This window comes from Macrotis lagotis, chromosome 2 (genome assembly GCF_037893015.1).
Source record: "Macrotis lagotis isolate mMagLag1 chromosome 2, bilby.v1.9.chrom.fasta, whole genome shotgun sequence".
Taxonomy (NCBI): Eukaryota; Metazoa; Chordata; class Mammalia; order Peramelemorphia; family Peramelidae; genus Macrotis; species Macrotis lagotis.
Window position 1 is genome coordinate 68,587,979 of NC_133659.1, and position 13,693 is coordinate 68,601,671.

Sequence of the window (13,693 nt, forward strand, 5' to 3'; positions counted from 1 at the left end):
AGATCCTGTAACACCATAGCTAATATCTGGAGAACGAGTTATTCCTCTGTATCAAATTGGGATTTATCCATTGTTCAGTTTTGCTGTTTTCACTTGGAACTCACGTTATGGCATGGGAACCCATGAAAGATAGGAAAGGAGAACACTGTTAAACAAAAATTTTTTTCTCATCAAGAGGGTGGAAATTTTGTCATTCTAATCTCTCCCTTATCTTTCCTCACTAATTCTTTTTCTTCCTCTTTCCTTTCTTCATTCACCCCTTCTTCCTTTTCTCTTGCTTTCTTCTTTCTCCCTCAATTCTTCCTTTCTTTCTTTTCTCTCTTCCATTCCCCTCCCCTCCCCTCCTCTCCCCTCTCTTCTCCCCTCCCCTCTCCTCTCTCCTTTCCTTCCTTCCTTCCTTCCTTCCTTCCTTCCTTCCTTCCTTCCTTCCTTCCTTCCTTCCTTCCTTCCTTCCTTCCTTCCTTCCTTCCTTCCTCTTTTCCTTATGTACCAGGGCTTGTTGTTACCCCAGGGAAGACTACCTCATACACCCCTCTTCTCCTCCCTCCCTCTTTCTCTATATGTCTGAATCTCTTCTTCCCTACGGTCTCTATGTCCCCCATCTCTCCCTCTCTATTGCTTTTGTTTTTACTTACTCTTTCTCATATATTTTTGTTGCCACATAGAATACTTTTCCTTGTCATATAAGGTGTCTGTTTTTTGAGAGTTAATGCCTAAAGCCTTACACTGTGTCTTTCTCATATTAGTAAATTAGTGAAGATGTTGATTTGATCTCATACATTCAAGACACATCCTAACCCCAAACAGCATATCAGTGCTAGATTGCATTGGAAGAAGTAGATTTCTCATAAGGAATTGAGGGATTTAAATCCCAAAGCAATGAAATGACCTCACAGCTCTGTCTCCCTACCCCCCCAAAAAAAAAAATTTCAAGGAGCAGAAAGTAGGAAGTTTGGATGGAATGAAGGGTAAGATAAAAGACTCTGAAAGCGGATTGGAACTAGATTATGGAGGACCTTGAATATCAGGTTGAGCAATCTGGACTTTATTTTCGTAGGTAATGGAGAGCCACAGAAGATTTTTGTTCAGGGGAATCATGAGATTAGAGGAGTTAGTATGAAAGATATATAATGAAATGAAAAAAGATTAGAAATACCAAGGAATCATTACACTCTGCAAAGCAGTTTGTGGTTGAACTAGAGATGCTTCCTTTTATACTTAAACTCCAAGGAGGACAAATAGAGAAAGACCCTATTCATATCAGCACTTTTGGGGGGATAGCAAAAAAAAATCACACAATATAAAAAAGACCTGGTTCAAGAGAACCTGGGCTCAAGACTTTTGGGGAATAGCTAAAAAAAATAGTGTTCTACTCTAAGAAATAATGAATATGAAGAATTCAGAAAAACATTGGAAGATATGTTAACTGAAACAGTGAAGCTAGCAGAAATTTGAAAACAAGGATTGTGTATCATCACGAAACAAGACCTGAAAAAGAGATTCATAAATATACCTCCTTCCTTTCATTGTAGTGATGAGTCACTATGGTGATTCAGACTTCATGTTTTCAATCTTTTCCTCACTTCAAACACTGGTAATAATCATCCAGATAAAAATAGAGAAAGAGGAAAGGGTACAGCTCATTCATGAGATATGGAAAATGAGGAAGGGACTGGAGTTGAAGATAATGTCAAAATTACTCTGGGGTTTGGGAGGAATAATGACACTATCAACCAAATGCCCAGAGAAAGAGCAGATTTTTGTGGGGTGGATAGTTTAGTATTGAATATTTTTGAGTTAGTGAAACTGAAGGGACACTGAGATGTTTCCAGAAAGGAGGTAGAAATGTGGGATTGGAGCAATGAATTAGTCTAATTTACAGCTGGAGTCTGAAAAAAGAACTCAAATCTAGAGACAATAAGTTTTGGATTTTTTTTTTTGCTCTAAGTTGATAACAGAAGGTGTGGGAATGAATTAAATTGTCAAGGAAGAAGTTGTAAAAAGGGAAAAAATAATGACCAAGACAGAGCCCTGGGAACCCATTTATATTTCAAAGGTCAGAGGAATAAGCAAATCTAGGGAAGAAGACAGAGGAAGAATGAGAGATAAGAGGAAAACAAAGAAATATAGGACCACAAGGGAGCTGGGTGGCACAGTGGATAGAGTCAGGCCCTGGAGTCAGGAGGAGGGAAGTTCAAATCTGACCTCAGACACTTAATAATTGCCTAGTTGTGTGACTTTGGGCAAGTCACTTAACCCATTGCCTTAAATAAATAAAAAACATTTTTAAAAGGGCAGCTAGTTAGCACAGTGCATAGGGCACTGGCCCTGAGTCAAGAAGACCTGAGTTCAAATGTGACCTCAGACAATTAACAATTACCTAGCTGTGAACTTGGGCAAGTCACTTAACCCCATTGCCTTACCAAAAAAAAAGAGATGAGTAGGGAAAAAGGAAAAAAAAAACCCAATACATTCTAGAAATATAGGACCATGGAAGTCAACACTGGTCCATCAAAAAGACAGTATCTTCAGGGAGGTCAAGGAAGTCAAAGTCTGAGAGATGTCCCAATATAGAGACGGAAATTAAACTACAAGATAGGTTTTTAGCAAATTCCCAGAGTAAATAACAAGGGATGAGATCACAAATATGGTTGAAAGGATTAACATTAGTTAAGAAGGGTGATATCTCTTACTCTGAGATAGGAGAGAAAGAAGAGGCTGAAATAAAACTTCAGAGATTCTTTGATGAATGGAAAGGGAAAATTGAATTCAGGTGTGATAGTCTCAAACAGGTCACAATGTTCCTCTCAGCTCTAAATCCATATTCCCATTATTTTATAAACTGTCAAGAAGAGTGAGTGTGGCAAAAGGGGAGGAGTTGGGACTAAGAAAAGATTCTGAATAGTTGCTGTGAGAGATACAAAAGGAGTTGATAAGTCATGAAAAGTGCAAGGACTATCTAGTTGTCTGGAGGGACAAACTGATGTTGAAGTGGGCTCAATCAGCACAGAGTCACCACTTTTAATCAGATTCCTCTCTTTTCTTGCCAGTTATCTCTTCCCCTTCTTTTTCATCTTTCCAATCCTTCACCTTGTTTCCTGTTTCTAACAGTTGTCCCATGTCTGTCTTTCATTTTAGTTCCCAAATCACTCATTTCCAATTCCCTCTCATTCCTTCATTTTGTTTCTTTTTGCTTATGCAGTTTCTACTAACGTAATAGCATATTTGGCTTCTTCCTATTGATACTTAGTTAAATTTGACCTCTAGAGTCAACCCCCAGATACTCAAAGCACAACAAATTGGTGATCATAAAAGTAAAGCCACTTCAACAGAAGAGAGAATAAAGGAAGAGAGGATACCTTTGAAGGGACAAGAAGGGCAGGCATGGGTGGGTGGGCAGGGGAAGCAAGCTGGTTATTTCATCATTAAAAACTACATTGGCTTTGATGAAGCTACAGAGAGTTTGGGAGCATATGATGAGCATCTGGAATAGTTCCTTCAAAAAATAGTGCATCAGAAGGCAGAAAAATAATTACGCTTCTCTCAATGATTCATGCAAAGATGTTTGCTCTCTGAAAGTACCTCAAGGCACTCATAAAACTTGGAAAACTGAGTTAAATGCTTTTTATTAAACCATTAAGAGATTTTTATTCAGCTAAGAAAAATGTCTTCACTGAAGGATAAAGATTCTGATACTATAGAAAATGTCCAAATGAAAACTTGTCCGAATGGATTATTCAAATGGACTTGGCAGCCAGCTTGCTATTAGTGTTTCTCATTCTATCTGCCTAGCTCCAACTTTCTAGTAAAAAAAAAATAAGGGTTTAGTAAATCTGTTGGGTTGAGAACAAGGGTTGGGAAAAAGAGGGAGCCTTGAAAATCTGTTGAGAGAAACAGCCAAGAGGGTCTCAGGTTTATCTTTGTTTCTTGATACCTGAAAGATCACATCTTAGCAGAAAGTGACAATTTTCCTATTTCATAGATGGAGAAATTGAGGAACAGAGCAGTTTGCATTAGTGACTCCTTATTTTCCTATTTATTTTTAAGATAAGGAAATAGAAAATAGGACTTCAAAATGTTGATTCCATTTTTTCTCCTGGTCTTAATAGTTGGATCCTCTGTAGTTGCAGATTGAATTGGGCTCATATGCTGCACAGCTACCCTGAATATTCATCCTGATAAGCAAGTGACTCTCTGAAAGCATCTGTCTGCAAAGGCAAATTTGATTCCTCCATCTACTTGAGGTCTCACATGGTTTGTCAGTGTCCCATCTTTCTAGTCTAATTTTGCTTCACTTCCTTCTAAATACCAAGCAAGTTACAGTCAACTCTGTGCAGATAAACCCAAATTGGACAACTTTTAGTCTACCTTCTGCTAACTTTGCTCACATTGCTTCCATGGTCTAGAATGGAACGTCTCTCTCTCTCTCTCTCTCTCTCTCTCTCTCTCTCTCTCTCTCTCTCTCTCTCTCTCTCTCTCTCTCTCTCTCTCCCTGCCTCTCTGTCTCTCTGTCTCTCTCTCTCCCCATTCTCCCCCCCTCCTCTCTCCTCTCTTCCTATTGCATTCCTTCTTATTGTTATTCCATCATTCAGTTATATTTAATTCTTAGTGATTCTGTGAACCATACTGTCCATGGGGTTATCTTATCAAGGACACTAGTGGGTTTTGCCATTTCCTTTTCCAGTGGATTAAAGCAAATAGGCATATATGTCTTGCCCAGGGTCACAGAATTAGTGAGTCTGAGGTTAGATTTGAATGCAGGTCTTCTTGACTTCAGGTCTAGAACTCTCTCTCCACTGAGCCATCTAGTTGCTTCTATTGTATTCTTGCCAAAACTTGAAAACCCATCTTAATTAACATCTTTCCATGAAGTCATCTTTAATTCCCTAACATTTGCTTTGCATATATATTTTTATTATATAATATCATCAAATGTCATACCTTCCCTCTAGAGTATCTCCAATTTATCCATCTCTTTCTTGTTTTTATATTATTTAGAGATCCTTTTTCTCATTAAACTGTGAGCTCCTTGAAAGTAGGGGCTGGTTTTTTCCCCTTCCTTTGAATGGCTAGTACTCAACACAGGAGACACATAGTAGGTACTGAATGATGATTCTTGACTTGACATGTATTTTTTTAGGTTTATGTTTATCTCTCTCTCTCTCTCTCTCTCTCTCTCTCTCTCTCTCTCTCTCTCTGTTTTTGTGAGGGAGGCAAAAGTCACTTGACTTGCCCAAGGTCACATAGCTAGGAAGTAACGCATTTCTGAGGCTGGATTTGAACTCAGGTCCTCTTGACTCCAGAACCTGTGCTCTTTTCACTGCACACCACCTAGCTGTCCCTGTCCTATTCTGTCACTAGACTATAAGAAGTCTATACAAAAGCATAGGTTGTATCTTTTTTAAACTTTATAACTATTTAACATAGTGTTCTGAACACAGTAGTACTAGATAAATGTGTGTTTAATTATATTAATTAAATGAATTATTCCAAAGTGAACAAATAACTATAAATCAGAATCATGCATGCCAAGGACTTTTACCTAATTAATTGTTTCCTAGGTAATAATACAATCAAAAAAGAAACTGCTCAACTCTGTGTGTGGAGGAAGGGTGGAGGGAAGAGACACATATGTGGCTAAATATTCTTTGTCTTGGCTCCAAAAGGATTAACTCAAGAGTGTAACCCCTTTTATTCTGACCACCTGTTGATTAGAAAGATTCTAGTAAAAATGATCCATCTGTTTTGGCCCAGGATACAAGACTTGTAACTGTTTCCATCAGTGCCATCTTGCCCAGAAGGTGGGAGGACCCGTCTGTGTTTGTGTGTGTGTGTGTGTGTGTGTGTGGTGTATGTGTATGCATGTATGTTTTGTGGTATGCATGTATGTGTGTATGGTGCATATGTGGTGTGCATGTATATGGATGTGTGGATGGTATGCATATGTGTGTGTGCGGGTCTGTGTGTGTGGTTTGTGTGGTGTGTATATGTGTGAGTGTGTTGTGTGTGTGTGTGTGTGTATGTGTGTTTTCTGGGTAAGAAAAGGCAAAAAGCTGGCATCTTCCTGCTATACCATGGGCAATTCTATGAGCAGATAATAATATCTTTGAGAAACTTAAGAGTGAACTATAAGGTGTGTGTGTGGGGGGAGCAGGAGTCTGATTGATTTGGAAAAAGGCTGAGCTTCCAGGCTGCTGGTTAGAAGGAACCAGCAAAAGAGAGATCTATAAACCTTTGAAACTGCTCAGTGCATCATTGGGAATGATGCTGAGAGATGGATTAACCATTGAGCCTGTGAGCTTCACAAAACAAAGAAGTTTTTATATATTACTGGCATTTGGAAAGTCCCAGAACCGGTTTTTGATGGACAAGGTTGGGGAGGGAGAGGAGGGGTGATTAGGCAGGAGGGAAAGGAGAAGGTGGCAAAATTTAATTTCTCAAAACGATCACCACTGAGGATTAAATGTCGGTTGGAAGAAAGAGCTAGAAGCCAGATGTGATTTGGGAACACAGTGAGGGGCAGTGAAGGGGAATAGATTCAATACAAATTCTGCCCAGATTCTCTGCCAAGTTGAGAAATTGATTTAGGGGACGCCAAGAAGGGGATCCTTAGGGGCTTTACACAGCCTTCTGTGGAAAGTTGTGCAGGCATGTTATTGGGCCCAGTTTCAAATGATTCCCATGCTTATCTCCCTCTAACTTAAGGCATTATGGGCCAGGCCACTGTAGTAATGGTCCCAGTCATCCCAAGGCTCTAGAATCACCTGATATACATATTATTTGAGGATAAATGATAAAATGAGTAATTATCAAACTCCCTTCCCATTATAAAAGTCTAAGCTCTTAACATGAAGGAGCCTGGGCAACATTTCTGCCATCATTTATGAGATGAGAGAAGTCATCTTTTAAAACAGATCCCCCCCCATGAAATGTATTAGTGGATTCCCTTAATTATGGAATACAATCATTAATAATGATTATATCTTGCCTTTAATTTCAGAGCATTTTCCCATCAATTATCACATTTTATCCTAACATCAACACTTCAAATCTATCTTCTTCTACTTCAATTTCCATATATGTATATGGATTCATGATCTATAAGTTATATATAATATATAAAATTATGGAGCTATAGATATAATTATAGTTGATGAATCCAAGAGAAAAGCTCTTTTAGAAGGAAAATTAGAGGGCATCAGGAGACCTAGATCTGAGTCTCAATTTTGCTACCTTGAGTAAATCACTGAACCTTTCTGAACCTTTATTTTCTCATCTTCAAAATAAAGGGATTAACCCACAGTAATTATTGATATTTTTAGAGGAGGATATAGTGGACCACTTTGGCAGCTTGGTAAAGTCTATAGACTTCTTAAAATAAGGTTCTTAAGTTCATAAACTATATGGGATTATAAAAGAAACCAATTATAGTGAAATAGAATTATAAAAAAAATTATTTTAGAAAAAATTCACAAACTGTAGGTTAAGAAACCCTGGATTAGAGAAGCCCAAAGGCACATGGTAGAGCAGAAACAATGTTGACTGGATTTGAAGTAGCAGAGTAGCACAGGATTTTAGAGTTATGTAGATCTGAGTTCTAGCCTAACAGACTTACTCCTTCAAAATGGGGGTGATAATAACATCTACCTCCAACTTGCTGTAAAAATCAAATGAGCAAATAATAGTGGAAAAAGCACTTTGCTCAGTAGCTCACACATAGTAGGTACTGTGTAAATGCTAGTTTTTCAACATCATTTTCATTGCCATCTTTGTGATCATTATGATCATTATTTGGAGCCAAGAGATTTGGGTTTGAATATTGCTTGTACACTTTCAACCTGTGAGATTTTGAACAAATGACTTCACCTCTCTAGGTAGGCTTCAGTTTATTTTAAAATAAAGAATTATGGTAATAACGACTCAAATGTATATAATGCTTTTAAGTTGGTAGAACAATTTCTATAATTTCCTTCTTTGGGTGTCACACCAGTAATATGAGGGAGGTATTTGAGGTATTTTTATGCCATTTTTTCCCAACTGGGGCTTGGAGAGGCCTGTCAGTTTCCTTTAGGGTCAAAAATCTATGATCTTACCATCCTGGATAAAATCAGGGATAAAAGGCAGGATCCTCATAGTCACTGCTAAGGTTCAGTAGAAGGAATATAAAAGTTTCCTCACTTCTTCCCCATCATGTCTTTTGATCCAACCTGGAAAAGTGCATTATGGTAGATCTTGACAGAGAAGCTAAAAAAGCTTTTCCAGGTTCCCACTTTCCTCTTCCCTCCCCATTATAAATACTGTGCTGTTCAGGGGCAGTTAGATGGTACAGTGGATACAGTATAGGCCCTGGAATTAGGAGAACCTGAGTTCAAATCTAGCCTCAGACATTTGTCACTAGCTGTGTGATCTTAGTCAAGTCATTTAATCCCATTGCCCCATAAGAAACACATACATTAAAATTGCTGTGCTGCCCAATTGTGCATGAAGAGCTGTGAACAGAATTGTCTAAACACTTTCCCTGTCCAAAATGCACCTACTAATTGATAATAATGAAAATCTCTTAAATCTTGATGAATAAACATGAAATGCCTCTGAATTTGCTTTCTGGTCCTCTGTAGCTAATAATCTTTACATCCTTGAGAATACTTTTCAAAGGGTTTTCACATTCTTTAGTTCATTTGACATCCCCAGGTGTTTAGTGCATTTTTTTGAAATTTTTTTTTGGATTTTACAATTCCCCCCAATCTCGTTTCCCTCCCCCACCCCCCCCCACAGAAGGCAACCTGATAGTCTTTATATTGTTTCCACGCTATACATGTTTAGTGCATTTTTAAAGAAAAATAATGAAAAATGACATCTAAATCATACAAACATTTCCAATTAATTTCTCACCACCAAAGGAAGAAAACTTTTCTATAATTTTTTAATTTTATATCAATTTCTAAGCCCAGATATTCATTTCTGTTCCTCTTCCTATTAATTCCCTTCCATAATATGGTATGTGGTCTTTATAGTTTCTCTTCTATTTCTTTTTAGCATAGATTTCTATAGCCTTTGGTCCTCCCAACTGTGTGACATATGTAGGATTGATATTATTTTGTGGTTGTTTTTCAGGCATATTAGTCATGTCTGACTCTTCATTACCTCATTTGGGGTTTTCTTGGCAAAGATACTAGAGTGGTTTGCCATTTTCTTCTCCAATTCATTTGACAGATGGGGAAACTGAGGCAAATAGGGTGAAGTGACTTGCCCAGGGTCACACAGCTAGTAAGTGTCTGAAGTCAGATTGTTAATTCAAGATGATGAGCCTTTCTGACTCTAGACCCAATTCTTTATCCACTGCTTCACTTACCTGCCCCAGTATTATTATTAACATGACCTTATAGATGAAGAAATTCATATCCAAAGCATGTTAATGGCTGAACTCAGATCCTCTAACTTCAAGCCTGGGGTTCTTTCTTCTTTTATGGGAGAACAATGCCATGTAACTCCTTTGTTCTGGGCTTTAAGATTCATTTTTTTTCTTTTGTAGAATTAAATCCTTTATGCTATTTAAATTCTGCATAAAGGAGATCTCTCTAGTGGGACCTAGGAGTTCCGGTCATTGGTTGCAATTTGATGACATGCTTTATATTATGTATCTATTAGTTATTCTGCTTGATGCAAAACAAAACAAATTGAATTCTACCAAACTGTAGAAAGGAAAAGTATTAGTTTTTTTTATTTTTTTGCAGTTTTCTCTCTAGAGAAAGCTTAAGTTTGTTTTGCCTGTTGCTTTTAAATATTGCATGTGCTACTATCATTTACAACAGTCATTTGATGATCAGATTGCGTGCTTCCTTGTTTGGATAGTTCTGCAGATGGATCAGCATTTGCTCTCATACAGCTGTTCACATCTGGAATGCAGGTGTATTGTTCAATAGACAGCTAGACTTACTGGCAAAATGATTTCTTTTGGGAAAGAAGACAAAGAATTGCCCTTAGGCCAGACACAGTTCTGTCTGTGAACACTGGAATTGATTTATTTCCAGTGATAGTTTTCTAAATAGGAATGTTTGGGCAAGTCATTGAGATCCCCTAGAATGAGGGGCAACGGCATTAAATCTCTCTCTTAGAGTTGTGCCAGGCAGTGGATGGAGAAAGTACAATGGAGCTACTATGTTATTGGTCAAATAAGCTGAAAGGTCCTTAACTAAACAGGATAGAACTCTGATCAAAATTGCTATTGTATATACCATAGAAATCATAGGGACTCTGCATGTTCTAAATTCCAATTGTTTTATGCTCACCCTGGCTAGAAACTAGAGAAGAAATATTTTAAAGCAAGTAAAGAAAATAAGTAAATTGATAATTCTAAAAAGAATGACAGGAAGATATTTATTACCAATATGACCTTGAAAATTTCATTTAATTTCCCTCGGTCTCAGTTTCCTCCTCTGTAAAATGAGAAGAAATGTTGGGCTAGCTGGACCCCGAGTTCCAAATCTATGATCCCATGAAAATAGAAAAGGATAAAGGCAGAAGGCAGCAAAAGAAATCACAGGCATTTGAGAAATTGGCAGAGAAGGACTGTGTCTATGTGTAGAGTTTAGCAGCATGAGACATCATCAGATGTTGTGTGATGAGTGTGATTGGAGCAGAGACCATCCCCAAATTGGGTGAGGCACAGATGGGCACTGCAATTGGTGAAACTGTCTCAGCAAAGACTGGATATCCATTATCTGACTTGTAGAATTTCTGAGAAAGAAAAAGAGGAGTATGATAAGGAAGTTTGAAAGAGAAGTATGATATAGGAATGGCACCTGGAATGATGATGAGAAATAATATCCCCTTCCTGCCACCAGAGAAACAGAATTTTATAATGATGTTGCTATTCACCATGGACAATGGATGTTTCTTCCAATGTCTGGATAGGAAGTTGCTGTACAAACCTTCTCTTGATTTTTTTTGAAAAGTGATGCTTTTTTTCAGCTATAGCAGATGATTTATGAAATTTCGATATCTGTGAGGAGTCTCAGCAGATTCAGTTGCTGTTACCTCTTGCAGAAATTTGTAATATTAATGACCCAACTTTGCATGACCAACATCTATGACAAGTCTTAAGCCCTATTACTAGTTTATAACACTGTTCACTAAGACAGAGGAGAGGACTTGGAAAGGAAGGAAGGAAAGAAGGAAGGGAGGAAGGAAAAATTTATTAAGTCACTGTGATATATTTAGACAACTGTACTCATTTGATCCTCACAATAGACATAGGAGTGAGGTTCTATATTGATCCCCTTTCTTTAGTTGTGGAAACTGAGGCAGAGAGAGGTTCAATGACTTGCCTCAGGGTCACATAAGTGTCTGAGATTGGAATTGAAGACAAGTCTTCCTGATTCCAGGTCCAGAATCTATTCACTGTGCCACCAAACTACCTCAGTTAGATTCCACTGGGATTTCAAAGGGGTAAAATTTTTCTTTTTAGATTGAAATTTTTGGTTAGCATAATAGATGGCTAGGCTCATCTAAACTTATACTCATTTTCTGATATTACTATGCTTTTTCCCTAATCTAATTTAATTATTTTGCTTGACATTACAATTTGAGGTCAAGCAATTGAAACAGCAGTTGCATCTATCAGAAGAGAGGCTCAGTGGGAATGCTGCAGAATGAATGGATGAAAAGTAATCTTAGGTAGATCAGAGTTCTAAGTGATTGATGGTTCAATAGTAAGAAACATCCCTATCACATGTTCTGATGCAAGGCACTATCACAGAAGGGTATAACCTATTACTGAGGGGGAAAATGGGGAAAATGACAAAAGGGAAAAAAGAGGAAAATGGAAGACCAGAAAACATTCACACGTCAGGTATGTAGGATGATAAAATCAGTCAGTAGAAAAAAATTGGTTATTTGAGGCTCATAGGAATAAATTTGTCACATTGACTCAGTGTCATTAGGATTTTTTTCCTCCACATTCTTTTGTATGAATGGAACCCTTTCCTGAGTCTTTATTTTCTGGACACCCAACTATATTTTCAAGTAAGAAAAAGTTTGAGGACTTTTTAATTCCATAAAGATGTGGGGACATAAGTAAAATTAGATGACAATCAAAATCTGAAAAGATCTTGAGAGTCTTAAGTATTGCACTGAATAAAATAAGGTAAAATTCAATAGAAATAAATGTAAAGTATCATACTTGGGTTCAAAAACCAACTTCATAAGTACAGTCTAAGGCAAGCAAGGTGAGACATTTATTTACCTGAAAAAAATCTTTGGGTTTTAGTGGAAATAATATCAGTTGGGAGATGGCAATTGAAAAAGGCAACAAATGGAGTCTCGAGCTGCATAAACAAAAACAGTTTTTCTTAAAATCATAGGATTATAGATTTCAAAGATGATATAGTCCCTCTGTACTCTGTCTAGGTCTAATCATAGCTGGTATTTGTAATTAGTCATTAGTGCCAATTTAAGAAGGTTAATAAACTAAGAAGAGTATAGAAAATACCGACTGATGGTGAGGTTCTTAGGTTCATGTTGAGCCTATGATCTAGCACACAGTAGGTGGTCAATAGATGTTAACTGAATGACAATGTCAGATGAAAGTTGGTTGAAGGAATGGGGATGCTTAGCTAGAGAAGAGACTCACTGTGGATATGATTTCAGGTATTTGAGGCACTATCACATGGAGGAGATACTTGTATTCTCTTTGACCTTAGATGGGAAAACAAGAAAAATGGGTACAGAGTTCAAAAAGACCAATTTAGACAATATATTAGAAAACCTTTTAAAGAATTAAGGCTGTTCAAAGGAGCAGAGTCCTCTAACAATGCTCTTAAGCTTGAGAAGGTTTCTCAATGGTTCAATGTCCTAGGCAACTCTAGATAGATGGACAGAAGGTGCTATGCATTGGTAGTGGATCAGTTAGTTAACTAGCATTTATTAAACACCAATTAGATACCAGAAACTATATTAAATGCTGGGGATAAAAAAGCCAAAACAAACAAAAGGTCACTGCTGTCAAGGATTTCATAGTCTAATTGGAAGAGTTTCCTCACCATGGAGTCCACAAGTCTATCCCCATTCTTATCTAAGAGTAATGGGCTGCCTTGAGAAGTTGTTGATTCTCCCTCATTAGAGTTCATCAAACAGAGGCTATGTGATTGTTCATCAGGTCTCAATCAATAAACATTTATTATGCTTTGTTATAGGGATTATTGAAGGTTTTTTTCAGGTATTGATTAGATAAAGTAGCTTCCAAGGTCCTCTCCTACTCTAAATTCATCAGTTTTGTGATTCTATAATGAGAAGGGAGAACATTAGGTTAGTGAGCTCCACCCAAAATATAAGGGAACAAAAATTACACAGGTAAAGTTGGAGAGTCTCCAGCGAGAATGGATTAACTTTGCTATCATCCTGACGATAGAGCATGCTCTAAGGAGGCTTTAAAATCATACTCTAAGACCAGACTTTTCAATTATGCCATTCTAGTGGCCACCTCAGAGCAGTTATGTGGGGGAGGAGGGGCATGTCTTCTAGAGAATTTTAATGAGGAATGATAGCTCCTAGTTCTCTCTCCTTCCCTTCCCAGAAAAGAGTAGTATGTGCCCACCATTCTTTGTTTTCAAGATTTTGCAGAAACAAAATTCTGGGACTGAGATTGCTTAAAGTCCTTCCCATCCTGACCTGGAGTGATTTTTATGTCTAATTT